This window comes from Aotus nancymaae, unplaced genomic scaffold (assembly GCF_030222135.1).
Source record: "Aotus nancymaae isolate 86718 unplaced genomic scaffold, 86718_ANA_hifiasm-v0.15.2.pri h1tg000041l, whole genome shotgun sequence".
In the NCBI taxonomy this organism is placed as follows: Eukaryota; Metazoa; Chordata; class Mammalia; order Primates; family Aotidae; genus Aotus; species Aotus nancymaae.
Window position 1 is genome coordinate 43536052 of NW_026988455.1, and position 15790 is coordinate 43551841.

Consider the following 15790-nt stretch of genomic DNA (forward strand, 5'->3'; position numbering starts at 1 on the left):
TCAATAAAAATTAACATCATCAACTATAAAATGGGTGAGGGTCCATTACTTCTGACACTGAACCTCCAATCTCTTCACTAAAATCTTAAAGCCAGCCCACTGAAGGACACAGGAAAATCAATAGGAGGCAAGCCACGGACTGGCTGAAAATATTTTCATGCATATATTGAACAAACAACTTGTGTCCAGAATATACAAATAACTCCTCAAATCAATAATAAAGAGATAAGCAACCCAATTAAAAATTCGGTTAAAATACTTAAATAGACATTTCAAACAGACACATTAAAAAAAATAAGATTAGCCAGTGAGCACATGAAAAAGTGTTCACCATAATTAGTTGTCACAAATGCAAAGTAAAAACCACAATGAGATACCACTTCACACCAACTAGAATGGTTAAAACGTAAAAGACTGAGGCCAGGCACAGTGGCTCACACCTGTAATCCCAGCACTTTGGGAGGCCAAGGTGGGCAGATCACCAGTTCAGGAGTTCAAGACCAACCTGGCCAACATGGTGAAATCCTGTCTGTACTAAAAATACAAAAACTTAGCCGGGCGTGGTGGCAGGTGCCTGTAATCCCAGCTACTTGGAAGGCTGAGGCAGGAGAATCTCTTGAACCCGGGAGGTGGAGGTTGCAATGAGCTGAGACTGCACCACTGCACTCCAGCCTGGGCAACAGAGTGAGACTCGATCTCAAAAAAAAAAGACTGACAAAACCACATGTTGGTGAGGATGAGGAACACTTGGACTCTCAGACACTGCTTGTGCAAGTATAAGATGGCACAACCACTTTAGAAAATTGTCAGTTTCTTAAAAATTAAATATAAATCTCCCATGAAGAAGAATTGCAAATAATTTATGAAGCCACTGCCAAATTCTACCAAACTTATAAAGAAGTAACACCAATTCTCCTCAAACTACTTAAAAAATTGAAGGAGAGGGAATTCTCCCTAACACATTTACAAAGCTAGCATTATCTTAATACCAACGCAAGACGAGGACACAACAGAAAAGAAAACATCCAACGTCCCTGATGAGCACAGACACAGAAATCCACAATAAAATGCTGGCAAGCTGAATCCAACAGCACATCAAAAAGTTATATATCGTGATCAAGTGGAATTCATCCCACTCATGCAAGGATAGTTCAACATACCCAAATCAATAAATGTGACATATCACGTCATGAGAATGAAGGACAAAAAGCACATGTTCATCAATTTTAATATCCCTTCAACAGACTAGGCATAGAAGAAACATACCTCAACATAATAAAGACCATATATGAAAAACCCACAGCTAATACCACATTGAATGAGAAAAAGCTGAAAGCCTTTCCTCTAAGAACTGGAACAAGACAAGGATGCCCACTTTTACTACTTCTATTCAAAATAGTACTAGAAGTCCTACCCACAGCAATCAGGAAAGAGAAGAAAACAAAAGGCAGCCAAATTAGGAAAGAGGAAGTCAAATTTTCCCTCTTTGCAAATGACACAATCTTAGAGCTAGAAAAATCTAAAGACTCCCCCAAAAGACTCTTAAATATGATAAATAAATTCAATATAGTTTAAGGATACAAAATCAACATTCGAAAAATCAGTAGCATTTATATATACCAATAACGAATGAGCTAAAAAAGAAATCAAGAAGGCATTCCCATTTACAATAGCTACAAACATATATATACACATATATAAACATATATAACATATATATACATATATAACATATATATATATATGTTTGTAGCTATATAAAACACCTAGGAATAAATTTAACCAAGGAGGTAAAAGACATCTAGAAAGAAAATGTAAAACACAGATGAAAGATATAGAAGAAAACAAATAAAAATACATCCCATGTGTATGGATTGGAAAAATTAATATTAACAAAATGAGCATATTCTCCAGAGCAATCTAAAGATTCATTGCAATCCCTATCAAAATACCAACAACATTTTTCACAAAAATAGAAAAATAAATCCTAAAATTCACATGAAACCAAAAAAGAGCCCAAAGAGCCAAAGCAATCCTGAGAAAAGCTGGAGGCATCACATTAACTGACTTCAAAATATACTATAAGGCTATAGTAACCAAAACAGCATGTACTGCTATAAAAACAAATATATAGACTAGATGTGATGGCTCCCACCTGTAATCCCAGCAGCTTAAGATGCCCAAGACTTCAACACCAGCCTTGCAACATAGAAAAACCTTGTCTCAAAAAAAAAAAAAAAAAAGTTTAATTAGCCAGATATAGTGGTGTGTGCCTGTAGTCCCAGCTACTTGGGAGGCTGAAGTGGGTGCATTGCCTGAGCCTGGGAAATCAAGGCTATGGTAAGCTATGTTCATGCCACTGCACTTCAGCCTGGGTGACAAGGCAACACCCTGTCTCAAAATAAAATAAAATTTAAATTAATAAAAACAGGCATGTAGACTACTGGAATACAATAGAGAACCCAGAAATAAATCCAAATATTTATAGCCAACTGACTTTTAACAAAGGCACCAAGAGCATACATTGGAGAAAAGACACTCTCTTCAATAAATGATGCTAGGAAAACTGAATAACCATATTCAGAAGAAAAAACTAGACCCCTATTTCTCAACATATACAAAAATCAACTTGAAATAGATTAAATACTTAAACATAAGACCTGAAACTAGGAAAATGCCAGAAGAAAACATAGGGAAAACACTCTAGAACACTGGTATAGGCAAAGACTTTATGGCCAAGACCTCAAAAGTACAGGCAACAGAAACAAAAATAGACAAATGAGACTATATTAAACTAAAAAGCTCCTGTGCAGCAAAGGAAACAACAGAGTCAAGAGAAAATACAAACTATTCATCTGACAAGGGACTAATATCCAGAATATATAAGAAACTCAAACAATTCAACAGCAAAAAAACCCAGATGATTCCATTAAAAAATGGGCAAAGAATGTGGACAGACATTTCTCAAAAGAAGACATACAAATGGTTAACACGTATATGAAAAAGTGGTCAACATCACTAATCATTAGGCAAATACAGATCAAAACCACAATGAGAGACCATCTTAACCTAGTTAGAATGGCTATTATCAAAAAGACAAAAAATAACAGATGTTGGTGAGGATGTGGAGAAAAATGAACTCTTACACATTGCTGGTGGGCATGTAAATTAGTACAGCCATATGAAACACAGTATGGAGATTCCCCCAAAAATAAAAATAGAGTTACCATGTGATCCAGTAATCCCACTACTGGATATTTATGGAAGGGAAAAGAAATCAGTATATCACAGGGATTCCTGCACCATTATGCTTATTGCAATACCATTCACAATATCTAAGCTATGGAAGCAACCTAAGTGTCCATCAACAGATGAATGAATAAAGAATATATGGCATATATGCACATTGAAATGTTTAATTGGCCATAAAAAAAAATGAAATCCTGTCATTTGCAGCAATCTAAATAGAACTGGAGGAAATAAGCCAGGCACAGAAAGACAAATATTGCATGTTCTCATTCACATGTGGGAGCTTAAACAGTTAATCTCATGGAGATAGAGAGTAGAATTACAGTCACCAGAGGCTGAGGTGTGGGTGTGGGGGTGTGGAGGACAGGATCAAGGAAGAGAGGTTGGTTAATGGGTACAAATATACAATTAGATAGAAGGAGTAAGTTCTAATGTTTGAAAGCAGAGTAGGGTGACTATAGTTTAACAACAATATATTGTGTATTTCAAAACAGCTAGAAGTCATGAAATGTCCCCAATACGTAGAAATGATAAACACTCAAGGTGATACGGATATCCTAAATATCCTGATTTGATCATTATATGATCACTATTTTGTTGCTATGCATGTAGCAAAATAGCACATTTACCCCATATGTCCACATATTATGTATCAATTTTTAAAAACTGTATTGAGTGAAATTAGCCAGATACTGTATGACTTCACTTACTTAAAGTTTAGGAATAGACAAAATCGTCTATAGTGATAGAAATTAGAAGAGTGATTGCCTATTTGGGTTGAGGGCAGGGAGGGAGGAGATTGACTAGAAACACATGAAAAAAATGTTCTGGGGTGATAAAAATGTTCTACCTCTTGTTTTGGGTGGTGGTTACATGCATTATTCCGATTGCCAAAATGTAGCTAACTGAACACTTGCAATCTGGGATGGCACTGTATATAAATCATACTTACTACTTTATTTTTTAAAAGAAGATCCTAAATCTAGCAGTCAAGGCAGGATTGTGAGATCATACAATGAATGTGGCTACTTCTAAAATGTCTAATTGACAAACAAGCTGAGAAAATGCTCCAGGGAGTCACTGCCTGGTAGGCTTAGTTTCCCTCCTATGCTGGAGAGGCTGCCAATTACAAGTCAAAGTCAAATCATTAGACTGCCACTCCTGCAAACCTCAGAATGAAGACCTGGGGCTTCATTTGAACACATAGACGGTGTACAAAATCGCCCTGCACTGTTCTTCAACTTGATTCCTGCATATGACTTTATTATTATGTTATTAAAACTCTGGTCAAACTTAGCCAAGTGGTCACCTGAATTACTCTAGCACAGACAACTGTGGCATACATCAGACACAGCTCTTTCAGAAGTTGGATCATGTTCCAGGATACAAAATATTGGAGTCATAAAGAACTCAGCGTTCACAGGGACCTTCAGAATAGACCCGTCTAGGTTTAACCTAGTTATAATGAGATCACTTCCAAGACCCAAATTTACATCCTAAGCTTCATCAGAGGGCATCCCCCTTGAACTGCAGACAATAAAATACCAGCTGCCAAAGAACATTATGGTCACAAAGGCCACTCAGCAACATCTGGGAAGGAGAAGAATTTCTTATATTTCATATAAGAAATTACTCCTGCCTTAAAAAAAAAAAATCATTGCAGGTGATTGCTATGCATGGAGTTTCTCTTGAAACTCAAATCTGAATCTGAAATCTGGAGACCTGGCTCAAATTCAGGCTTTCCCACTTGTTTGCTGTGATATCTTAGGCTAATTCTGTGAGACTTTTCTCATCCATTAAGTGGGTCGATCTTCCCACCTACCTCACGAGATTATTGTGAGAGTCATATAAAATGATTTATATGAAAGTCCTTTGTAAACTGCAAAATACAACACACACAGTTTTATTATTGATGGGTATTTCCTCTTTGCAAGGGCACCTTGTTATTACAAAGTGAATTTCACAAAACACATTTTCACTAGGTTTGATATCAAAATTTCATTCTTTTGCCTGTGACATCTGAATTTATGGCAGCTGGAAAGGACACTCAAATTGTAAGATAAATCTGCAGTTACATTATTTCCAAGTGTTGTCCAAAAAGAATGATGTCTGCAGCCTACTTAGGAACTCACTCTACACTGGACCACTGACATCTACGTGTGGGACATCTCCTGTTTGCCCTGCCACAGCCTCTCTCCACACTTACTCTCCCTTTACTCTGCCCATGGGAAAGGCTGATTTATGCAGCCTGGCTCAGTGGAGCTACTCTGCCCTCTGGTCTCCAGTGAGTCTCAACCAATAGGGACCCCTAGCAGAAAGACCACAGGGAGGGAAGAAAGTGAGGCTGGGGGACTTATTCCCCTAGTTCCTTCCCTGCAGCCTCAGGCTGGCTGTGTCTCTCAAAGGAAAGCCACACAGGCTCTCAGAGGTCCTCTGTACATGACTCTGACTCCCAGATTCTTACCACCACCCCCACTCTTCCCTGCAGGCTCAGAAAAGGTTAACAGCTTCACCGTTCCCCACATCCAGCACACACCTTTGTGAGCTGTACCTTTATTAACCACTTGTCAATTATAATTGTATTATGCCACCTGTTTCCTCCTGGGAGCTTGGCTGATACAAATTCTCTCTAAAATTTTTTCTTATATCAATATTTAACCTAATTTTTCCCTGCTTGTTAAGCCTTATTCCTATTGTTCTCATTTCAAATTAATCATCACTTGCCCAGTGAAGTGAACACTATGGGTTACTGCTCCTGAGTTCTACTGAAGCCAAGGCATCATTGGGGTTTACTCTCAAGAAACAGAAAAACACAAAGTTGACAGAGAACTGCCTTTCCAAAACTTGTATTTTAGACCGTGGGAGATAGTGGGAGCCAAAAAGTAGAGGGCTTGCCCCACATCGCCCTGTGGTCTTTAAGAGTAAGATGCAAAATCCAACCATTCAAGGATACACTGCAAAATCCAAGATCCAAAGAGCTAGTGCTCTCACAGGGACTGCCAACATGAGTGTATTGGCCAGGGTTCTCTAGAGGGGCAGAACTAATAGGAGATATATATATATATAAAGGGGAGTTTATTAAGTAGTATTAATTCACACAATCACAAGGTCCCACAATAGGCAGTCTGCTAGCTGAGGAGCAAGGAAGTCAATCTGAACCCCAAAGCTGAAGAACTTGGAGTTCAATGTTCAAGGGCAGGAAGCATCCAGCACAGGAGAAAGATGTAGGCTGGGAGGCTAGGCCAGTCTCTCCTTTTCACACTTTTCCGCCTGCTTTCTATTCGCTGGCTGCTCATTAGATGGTGCCCACCCAGATTAAAGGTGGATCTGCCTTCCCCAGTCCACTGACTCAAATGTTAATCTCCTTTGGAGATTTGCACCCTCACAGATGCACCCAGGATCAATACATTGCATCCTTCAATCCAATCAAGTTGACATTCAGTATTAACCGTCACAATGAGTTAAGTCTTCTATGCTTTTCTTATTTTTTGTAATTAATTTGAATCATGACTATTTTACGATATTTATACCAGGTGCCTTTATGCAAAATGAATTATGTTTTTCAATTCAATATTCTGAATTCACCTCAGCTCTGATCTCTGGCAATTGTGCCCCCAGTTCATTCCAAGTCTCAATTAACTGACCCAATGAAAGAATGTTTGGAGAAGCTGGGGCTGTCAAGAAGCAACATCACCTTCACTTTGCCTATCCCTCCCTGCTAAAATTTCTTCATAATCTCTGTCACACATCATCATTAAATAATTATGGCTATCACAGCCTGGTATTGTTGAATGGTTTTTCGATACAAGATTTCACTCTTTAAATAGGCTGACCTTTCCCTACTGCCTAAGGACTTTTACTTTGCTCCTTACTTCCCCACTGCTCCAATCTCAAGATGTGACTTAAACTCACTGTGCAGGTTTAAATAAATAAATAATTCCAGTAACTGCGGGAAGGCAGAATAGTTTAAAAGTGAATAGGTTTTAAGTGGTGAATTCCACATAAGCATGTAGCTCTACTAGTTTCTGAAAAGTCACTAAAATGACAGGAAAAGAAAATATTTTTAAAGCAGAAATCCTTAAGGACAGAGAGAACATGAGAACAGCAACAACATTTCGGAAGGTGGACAAGTGTGCACTGACTCAGTGCTCCTGAGAAAACTGCACACCATGATAGCAATGAAGAAAGCCAAAACTCAAAATGATTTACTCGGCAGTCTCCCCAGATGTTCAGAAACGGTGGCACCAGATACTCTTTGAATGGAAGTGAGCCTCAAAATAGAACTGATCAAGAGTCTATTAAAGAAACAATTAGAAAATGATACAACCGCAATGGAAAATGACCAGCAAATGACTTCTAACAAAGTTAAAGCTATACCGCTCTATGACCTTTGCACATGTCCACAAAAAAACAGAGACAAGAATGTTCTGGAAAGAACCCAAATACCAAGAACAGAAGAATGCATGAACTAATTGCAGTACATTCATAAGTGGAATGAAACTCAACAATAAAAACAAACTGATGCATATAAAACATGTAGAATCTCAGAAACCTTATATTGACTGAAAGAAGCCAGACACAAAAGAGCACATGCTGTATGATTACATATAAAAAAACGTTTCTAGAACACATAAACTTAACCTATAGTAGAAAAACATCAGAACAGTGGTTACTCCTGCAGGGAGAGAAAGGAATTGACTGAGAAGAGGCATAAGGAAACTTTACAGAACGATGGAAAAGTTCTGTATCTTGATCTGGATAATAATTACACAGGTGTATACATGTGTAAAAATTCAGCAATCTCTACATTTAAAATTTGTGCATGGTACCATATATAAATTATCCCTTTTTTAAAAAGTCACTTAGAACTCCTGATTCCTTTTTCTGACCACAGCTTTGGACCCAGAAGAAAATCTCAACCACAGCTAAAGACTGAAAGATTTTTCACTGGAAAGCCAAAATTCTCTGGAGCCATGCCTTCAAAATTTTGAGAGAGAATTCCAATTTTGAAATCCTATGCTTAACTAAAAATGTTGATCCAAGTTTGAATAGAATAAAAATTTTTTACTTTTTTTTTTACAATTTACATACAAGTTTTTTAAATGTGTTTTTAATATACTTATTTTTTTCTCAGAAAGTTGCTACAGGATGCTCCACCAAAATTTGGGGGGAACTAGGAAAAAGAGAAGCTATAGAATCTAGGAAAGAGGGATCCAACTCAAGAGAGATTAAGAGAACGTCCAGGACAACAGTGGAAGGATGATAAAGATGATAGACAGTCCAGATACAGCACGTCAGAAGGGAGAGAGAAAAGTGATGGAATATCCAACAGATGTGCTTGAATATACGGAAAAGAGACTTAAACCCTAAGAGGAGGGTTGACATTTGAATCAATGATAGATACATAGAAAAACTAAGCAAATGAAGAAGGAACACCTTTGTTAACTTGAAGAAAAATAAAATATTTTACTGGAAAGGAAAGGGGATAGTCAGAATAAAATAAACATTGAAAATTGCTCTGACCAAAATCATGATATAACTTTAATGAGAAAAGGACTATAAAAGTATGTATTGTGGCAGAGGGGTAAAATGTAAAAGAGAAAGATTTCCTCATTGTCTACAATGCCTAAGTGATCGATTGCCTTTGGAAACTGGTTGAAGTGATTGTGTTTGGGGAAGGAACTGAAGGCTTCTTCAGACTTACAGCACTATTTGACCCATTAAACTATGTGCATGCACAACCTTGATAAATGGCAAAACTAAATTTAAAGCATAAAATGAAATAAAAGACATGAACTCAGAGTGAGATAAATTTGTGTTTAATTTCTAGCCCATTGGCTCACTAGCGGAATAATCTTGAGCAAATGACTTAAACTCACTGGGTTTCACTTATTTACTTATAAAAAGTGAGTAATACCTCAAATGGCTGTTGAAAGGGAAAACTCAAAAAAAAAAAAAAAAAGCAAAATAGAGCATCTCTATAAAACCACCCACAGCAGCGCCCAACACATAGAATACGTTCAATACATCTCTCCTCAACGAATGTACTTGTCAATTCACAAACTTTTAATAGATCAGGAACTATGGCCATCTCTCTGTCTTCCCGCCGATCATTCTAGCTTAGCACCTTTCTCCTTCTCACTGAATGCAGTTGCCATCCCCATCTGGCCCGTAACTGTCCTCGCTGTCCCACTCTCAGTCCTCACACCTGTCCCTGACCTTTACCTTTTTTAAAATATCCTTTTGTATAATGTTAGTCCATTTTCATACTGCTAGAAAGAACTGCCCAAGACCAGGAAATTTATAAAAGAAAGAGGTTTAATTGACTCACAGTTTAGCATGGCTGGGGAGACTTACAATCATGGCAGAAGGTGAAGGGGAAGCCAATCACCTTCTTCACAAGGCATCAGGAAGGAGATGCGCCAAGTGAATGGGGAACAGCCCCTTAAACACCATCAGATCTCACGAGAACTCACACACTACCATGAGAACAAGATGTGGGAAAAAAATGCCACCATGATTCAATTATCTCCACCTGGTCCCTCCCTTGACACGTAGGGATTATGGAGATTACAATTCAAGATGAAATTTGGGTGTGGACACAAAGCCCAACCATATCATCATCTCACCCCAAGTTCTTAGTACACTCATTGGTGGCCGTGGGTATAAACCAACTTCCCAACTGGATTTGGTCTCTATCACATCTGTCTGGCATCACACGCAGTATTCTAATCAAGAAAGGCTTTGGTGGCTGGACACGGTGACTCCACCTGTAATCCCAGCACTTTGAAAGGCTGAGGCAGGAGGATCACTTGAGGTCAAAAGTTCGAGACCAGTCTGGCCAACATGGTGAAACCCCATCTCTACTAAAAATACAAAAATTAGCCAGGCTTGGTGGTGAGCTGTAATCCCAGCTACTCAGGAGGCAGAGGCAGGAGAATCGCCTGAATCCAGGAGGCAGAAATTGCACAGTGAGCGAAGATTGTGCCACTGTACTCCAGTCTGGGTGACAGCTTGAGACTCCATCTCAAAATTAAAAAAAAAAAATTTTTTTTTAAGGCTTTATTAATGCTTTAAAAAATTTCCCTTAACGATTAAATATGTTCATCAAATGTGACACTTTTTAAAAATTATAAGAAATAACACATATTTTTCTAAATGTTAATAATGAATTTGTGCATGTGTGTGTGTTGTTTTTATTTAAATGTGAACAGTTCACCAAATTATTTCCTCATGAGTAGAAACTTCTAAGAAAGCAGGAACTTTGACTTTAAAAGGTACTAATACTATCCCAGAATTACTCTCTTTCACACTGTTTTGTCTTTTAATTTCCCAAGAAAATTTTACTGGTCCCCATTTAATCATTGTGCCCCTTTTTCCCCCCTCACATGCAGCCTTTTGATACTGCTCAAAAATAAATTTTTAAAAATACTTCTGGCCGGGCGCGGTGGCTCAAGCCTGTAATCCCAGCACTTTGGGAGGCCGAGGCGGGTGGATCACAAGGTCAAGAGATCGAGACCATCCTGGTCAACATAGTGAAACCCCGTCTCTACTAATACAAAAAATTAGCTGGGCATGGTGGCGCGTGCCTGTAATCCCAGCTACTCAGGAGGCTGAGGCAGGAGAATTGCCTGAACCCAGGAGGCGGAGGTTGCGGTGAGCCGAGATCGCGCCATTGCACTCCAGCCTGGGTAACGAGTGAAACTCCATCTCAAAAAAAAAAAAAAAAAAAAAAAATACTTCTGCTGGGAACTCATCACTTCCTCGAGAAAGAAGACAGGAAGGGTTGGGACTTCAATTCCATTATGTCAAAGGAAGAAGTGAGAGTGGTGGGTAGGTAGAAGAACAAATTACCTGTTCCTTAGAATTCCAGTTCCATTTTACCACTGAAACAAAGACAATTGTGTGGTCTTCCTGGGGATCTAACTGCCATTTTAACACGTATGCCATGGAGTCCAAGCACCAAAAACCCTGATTAGTCATTGGTTAGTAAGATAAATAGCAAGGACCCATAATGGTTGATGTAACCACTTATTTAACTCTTAACATTTCACATTTTAATTCAATTTGGGGAAGCATTTTAATACAAAGATCTAGAATCATTAGCAAAGTCATCTGGACACAACACAATGGCACTGGAAAAAAAAAGACAAGATACCAAACTAAAATTTTTCTGAACTGGTTTAGCAAAATGAATACTCAGATTGACAGCCCAGCACCACAGTGACCAACAAAATATCCTAAATCACAACCACTCACAAAGCCCACACTCTTACCACAGTAAACCTATTACAGGAGCTCCCACATGCACTGACTTGGTTTGCCTGGGCGCCTTTAATTCTTAGACCCTAACAGAGCCTACTCGCCATTTCAGTCCCTTGGCACCCTTTAAACTTCTGCCAGAAGTTTGGCAGATACATTAGCATCATCCAGACCAGCTCTCCTTGCCAACAAGCAAAACACAGCCCCGTTGCTGTGAACAGAATCGGCCGTCTCTCTTTCCTCTCCAGCACTCTGAAGTGCCAGGTTTACTCATACTATGGAAGACCCTGATTTTCTTTTTATAAAGTGCTTAAGATACAATAACCATTGCTTTCTCATTCCTTTTTCAACAGGGGTGAAAGGCCTCTTGCTTCTCCCACCAGAGTGAGGCTTATAAGGGCTTTTAGCTCTCCTCAAAGTTGATTATTTATCATTCGGGGACACAACTTTGAGGAGAGCTAAAAGCCCTTATAAGCCAGAGTTGCCTTGTCCTGGTGAAAACATACACGTCTCAAGGGCACTTTCAAGCCTCTTTACTTGTGAAAAGCAAATTCTGCCCTATCCTGGGTCCCTCAGTCCTCTTTTAGCACATTGTCTCTCATTTTTCAGGAAAGTGACTTTAAATATTTTTTTTTTTTTTTTTGTAGACACGGGGTCTCACTTTGTTGCCCAGGCTGCTCTCACATTCCTGGCCTCAAGCTAATCCTTCCACCTCAGCCTCCCAAAGCACTGGGATTACAGGTGTGAGCCACCACACCCAGCTGAAAACTGACTTCTTATAAGCCAAGTAATAAGGCTCAGCAGAGAAGAGATAGCACATGTCTATCTCCATAACTCAACTAAACTCGGGCATCACTCCCACCCCGACATTAACATATTCTCATCAGGAATGTGACCCAGACCAGGACAGAGTCACAAGAGGAATAGTCAGTGGATCGTGTGACATATGAGATTTATTGTTCCAATAAAGTGAAATGGTCAGGAACCTGATCAGCTATGCCCCTTGGGAATAAGGCGGCCAAAATAAATTTGGATTTGAAGATGAGAAAGGTGGCAGAAAGTTCACTGCCAACAAAGTCGCATATCTACAGTTCCCGAGACTCCACTTCTCTGACGTCATTCCTCCTTTACCCTTTCCTCTGCCTCTCTAATTTTCTTTCTTTCCCTACTTCTGGCCCCTATTTTGCTGCTCTTCGTTTCTCAAGGTTCAGCAGGTTAAACAGTCAGATCTTCTGACTCCCCAGCCACAAAGATCACAGCTCCTAAGAAGAACCTGCAAACCAGAGTCAGCAGTCTCCAAAAATGGGCAACAGCAAGTCCTTCCCGCTCTGTACTCATAGGCCAATCCTCATATCAAGAGGTGAGGTCCGATACATACCATGGAATCTCATTCAGCCATGAGAAGGAATGGAGTTCTAACACATGCTCCGACAGCATGTATAAACCTTGAGAACATTCTGCTAAGTGAAATAAGCCAGACACAAAAGGACAAATATTGTATAATTCTGCTTATTTATAGGAAATACCTATAATAGGCAAAGTCATAGAGGCAGAAAGTAGAATAGTGCTTGCGACGGAGTTGTGGGGAGAAGGAAATGGTGCATTGCTATTTAATGGGTCTAGTTTCTACTGGGGATGATGAAAAAGTTCTGGAGATGGACAGTGGTGATGATTGCACAACATGGTGAATGTGCCCAATGCCACTAAATGTACACTTTAAAATGCCACTGAATTTTACCCTTAAAAATATTTAAAATGGTAAGCTTTATGTTACGTTATGTATGTTTTACCACAATAAAAAATTGAACAACAACAACAAAAAAAAACAAGTAGGCCTCCTGGAACAATACGCACTTGAGACACTCCATCTCAGAAACCAGCCACCGTGTTACACGGGGAGGTCACATGTCCACACTCTAGTCACCAGCCCTAGCTGAGTCCCAGACAACAGCCAGTATCACCCACCAGTCATGTGAAAGAGCCATCAGTGAGGTCCGGGGCAGTCAAACCTCCAGATGATTCCCAACCCAGCTGCCATCTAACTGCAGTCACATGAGAGACGCCAAACAGGAATCCTGTCAATCCACAAAACCGTAAGAGACAATGATAAGTTGTAGTTTAAAACCATTAGGTTTTAGAGTGGTTTGTTATGCAGTCAGTCATGGATAATTGGAGTGCCTGACCCTTTCTCTCCCCTCTTCAACTCCTGACTGAGCAGTGGAATGAAAGCCTGACTATATGACTCTTTGTAGACAGGGATATTGCCTGTTTTGAGACACTGTATGCCCCAGTGATCAGATCACTATAATCTGTTAAGTCAGGTATTTTTCTCCATGTGATATGTGAAATATTCTAACACCAGAAAAGAACCAACAAAGCTTGAGTGTCCACTTCTATGTATGTGTCTAATACAATGCCTGACACAAAGCAGGTGCTCAAAACATGTTTATTGAGTGACTGAACAAATGACTTAAGGTGTTTCCCAAATAACTTTCCATTGATTACTTTTCTAGGAGGGCTTAATAGTCTGTAGAGAAAGAGGTGTGAAGTGAGATGAATTTGAGAAATCTTAAGTTAAAGTTAAACAACTAGCATTTCCAAGAACCATTAAAATTTTACAGTAAACTAAATTATAATTAAATGCCATAAGTGAACACTGATAACATCCTGGATTTTTTTTAAAGTGAGGCTACATGGGAGTGTTTACACTGTAATAATTCATCACAGTATATGGCATTCCCTGAATTTATTTATATGAGCAAGGACCCCCTTTTCCAAGGATATCAATCTAATATCTCAAAGGACAGAATGGTTTCATGGATATGGTGTGGGATCAATGGTGTAAAGACTCCTGCTTAATTGTTATTTATTGACTTTTTTTAACATAAAAGATTCAAGTTACCCAAGTGATCTAAGGAAGTGTCATCACTGACTGCCAATATCACAAAAAGAGAGACATCTGGACAATGTGTGCTTCCTGTTGGAAATACACACCACCACTGGTCAAGTGTTCTGACCCCAGAGCCGAGCCTGAATCAGATCAAGCCTCTAGATTTAACTACCAGTTACCAGAAATAAAGGGGACAGAGAAACACGTTGAACAGCACCATGGGGATGCACAGTAACTGAATGAAACAAAGGACTCAGTTTCTTTAACAAATAAGTTGCAATGGGCCAGGTGCAGTGGCTCATGCCTGTAATCCCAGCACTTTGGGAGGCCAAAGCAGGTGGATTACCTGAGGTCAGGAGTTCAAGACCAGCCTGGCCAACATGGTGAAACCCTGTCTCTACTAAAAATACAAAAATTAGTTGGGTGTGGTGCTGGGCACCTGCAATCCCTGCTACTTGGGAAACTGAGGCAGGAGAATCACTTGAATCCGGAAAGCAGTGAGCCAAGATGGCGCCACTGCACTCCAGTCTGGGTGACGGAGCAAGACTTCATTTCAAAAAAAAAAAAAGTTGCAATGGGAAAACAAGAGGAAGAGGGACTTACTAATTAAAAGAAACTTAAGAGATATATCAGCTAAATGCAAAGTGGGTCAAATTAAAACATACCAATTATTAAAAAAAATACGTGAGACAATGCCTAGATACTTGACGGGCCTGACAAAGTATGTATCTGTTATAAATACATAGTAAAATATTTAAGGAGTAAATGTTGTGAAGGCTGAAATTTATTTCAAAAACAATACAATGGCAAAAGAGAAGGGAAATAGGGGTCAGATGAGACAAGTGTGGCCATATGCTGATTTTCATAGCTGGGCAATGGGCATGTGGGGGATTCTGTATTTCTCTCAATTTTTGAGTTTATTTGAAATGTTTCATATCAAAGAAGAAAAAGAAGAAAGTGGCCGGGTACGGTGGCTCATGCCTGTCATCCCAGTACTTTGACAGGCTGAGGTGGGTGGATCACTTGAGGCCAGGAGCTCAAGACCAGTCTGGCCAACATGGTGAAACCCCGTCTCTACTAAAAATACAAATAATTAGCCGGGCGTGGTGGCGCATATCTGTAGTCCAGCTACACAGGAGGCTAAGGCATGAGAATCACTTGAACCTGGAAGGCGGAGGTTGCAGTGAGCCAAGAATGTGCCATTGCACTCCAGCCTGGGCAACAGAGTGAGAATCTGTCTAAAAGAAAATAAAGAAAAGAAAACGAACAACAATAACATATAAGCCAACGGAGTCATCTCTTCACTAAATTAATTCCTACAAAAAGAAAGAAAGGAGGAAAAGTATTCTAGAACACAAGACTGAAGAGACAGAATAATTAAATGCCATA

General features: G+C 39.3%; 1 protein-coding gene across 2 annotated transcripts in view; it reads right to left on the bottom strand.

Annotated features, from left to right (window-relative positions):
* The window catches only part of ENTREP1 (endosomal transmembrane epsin interactor 1), a 66617-nt gene that overhangs the window by 29358 nt on the left and 21469 nt on the right, over window positions 1–15790 (bottom strand). The window lies entirely within an intron of this gene.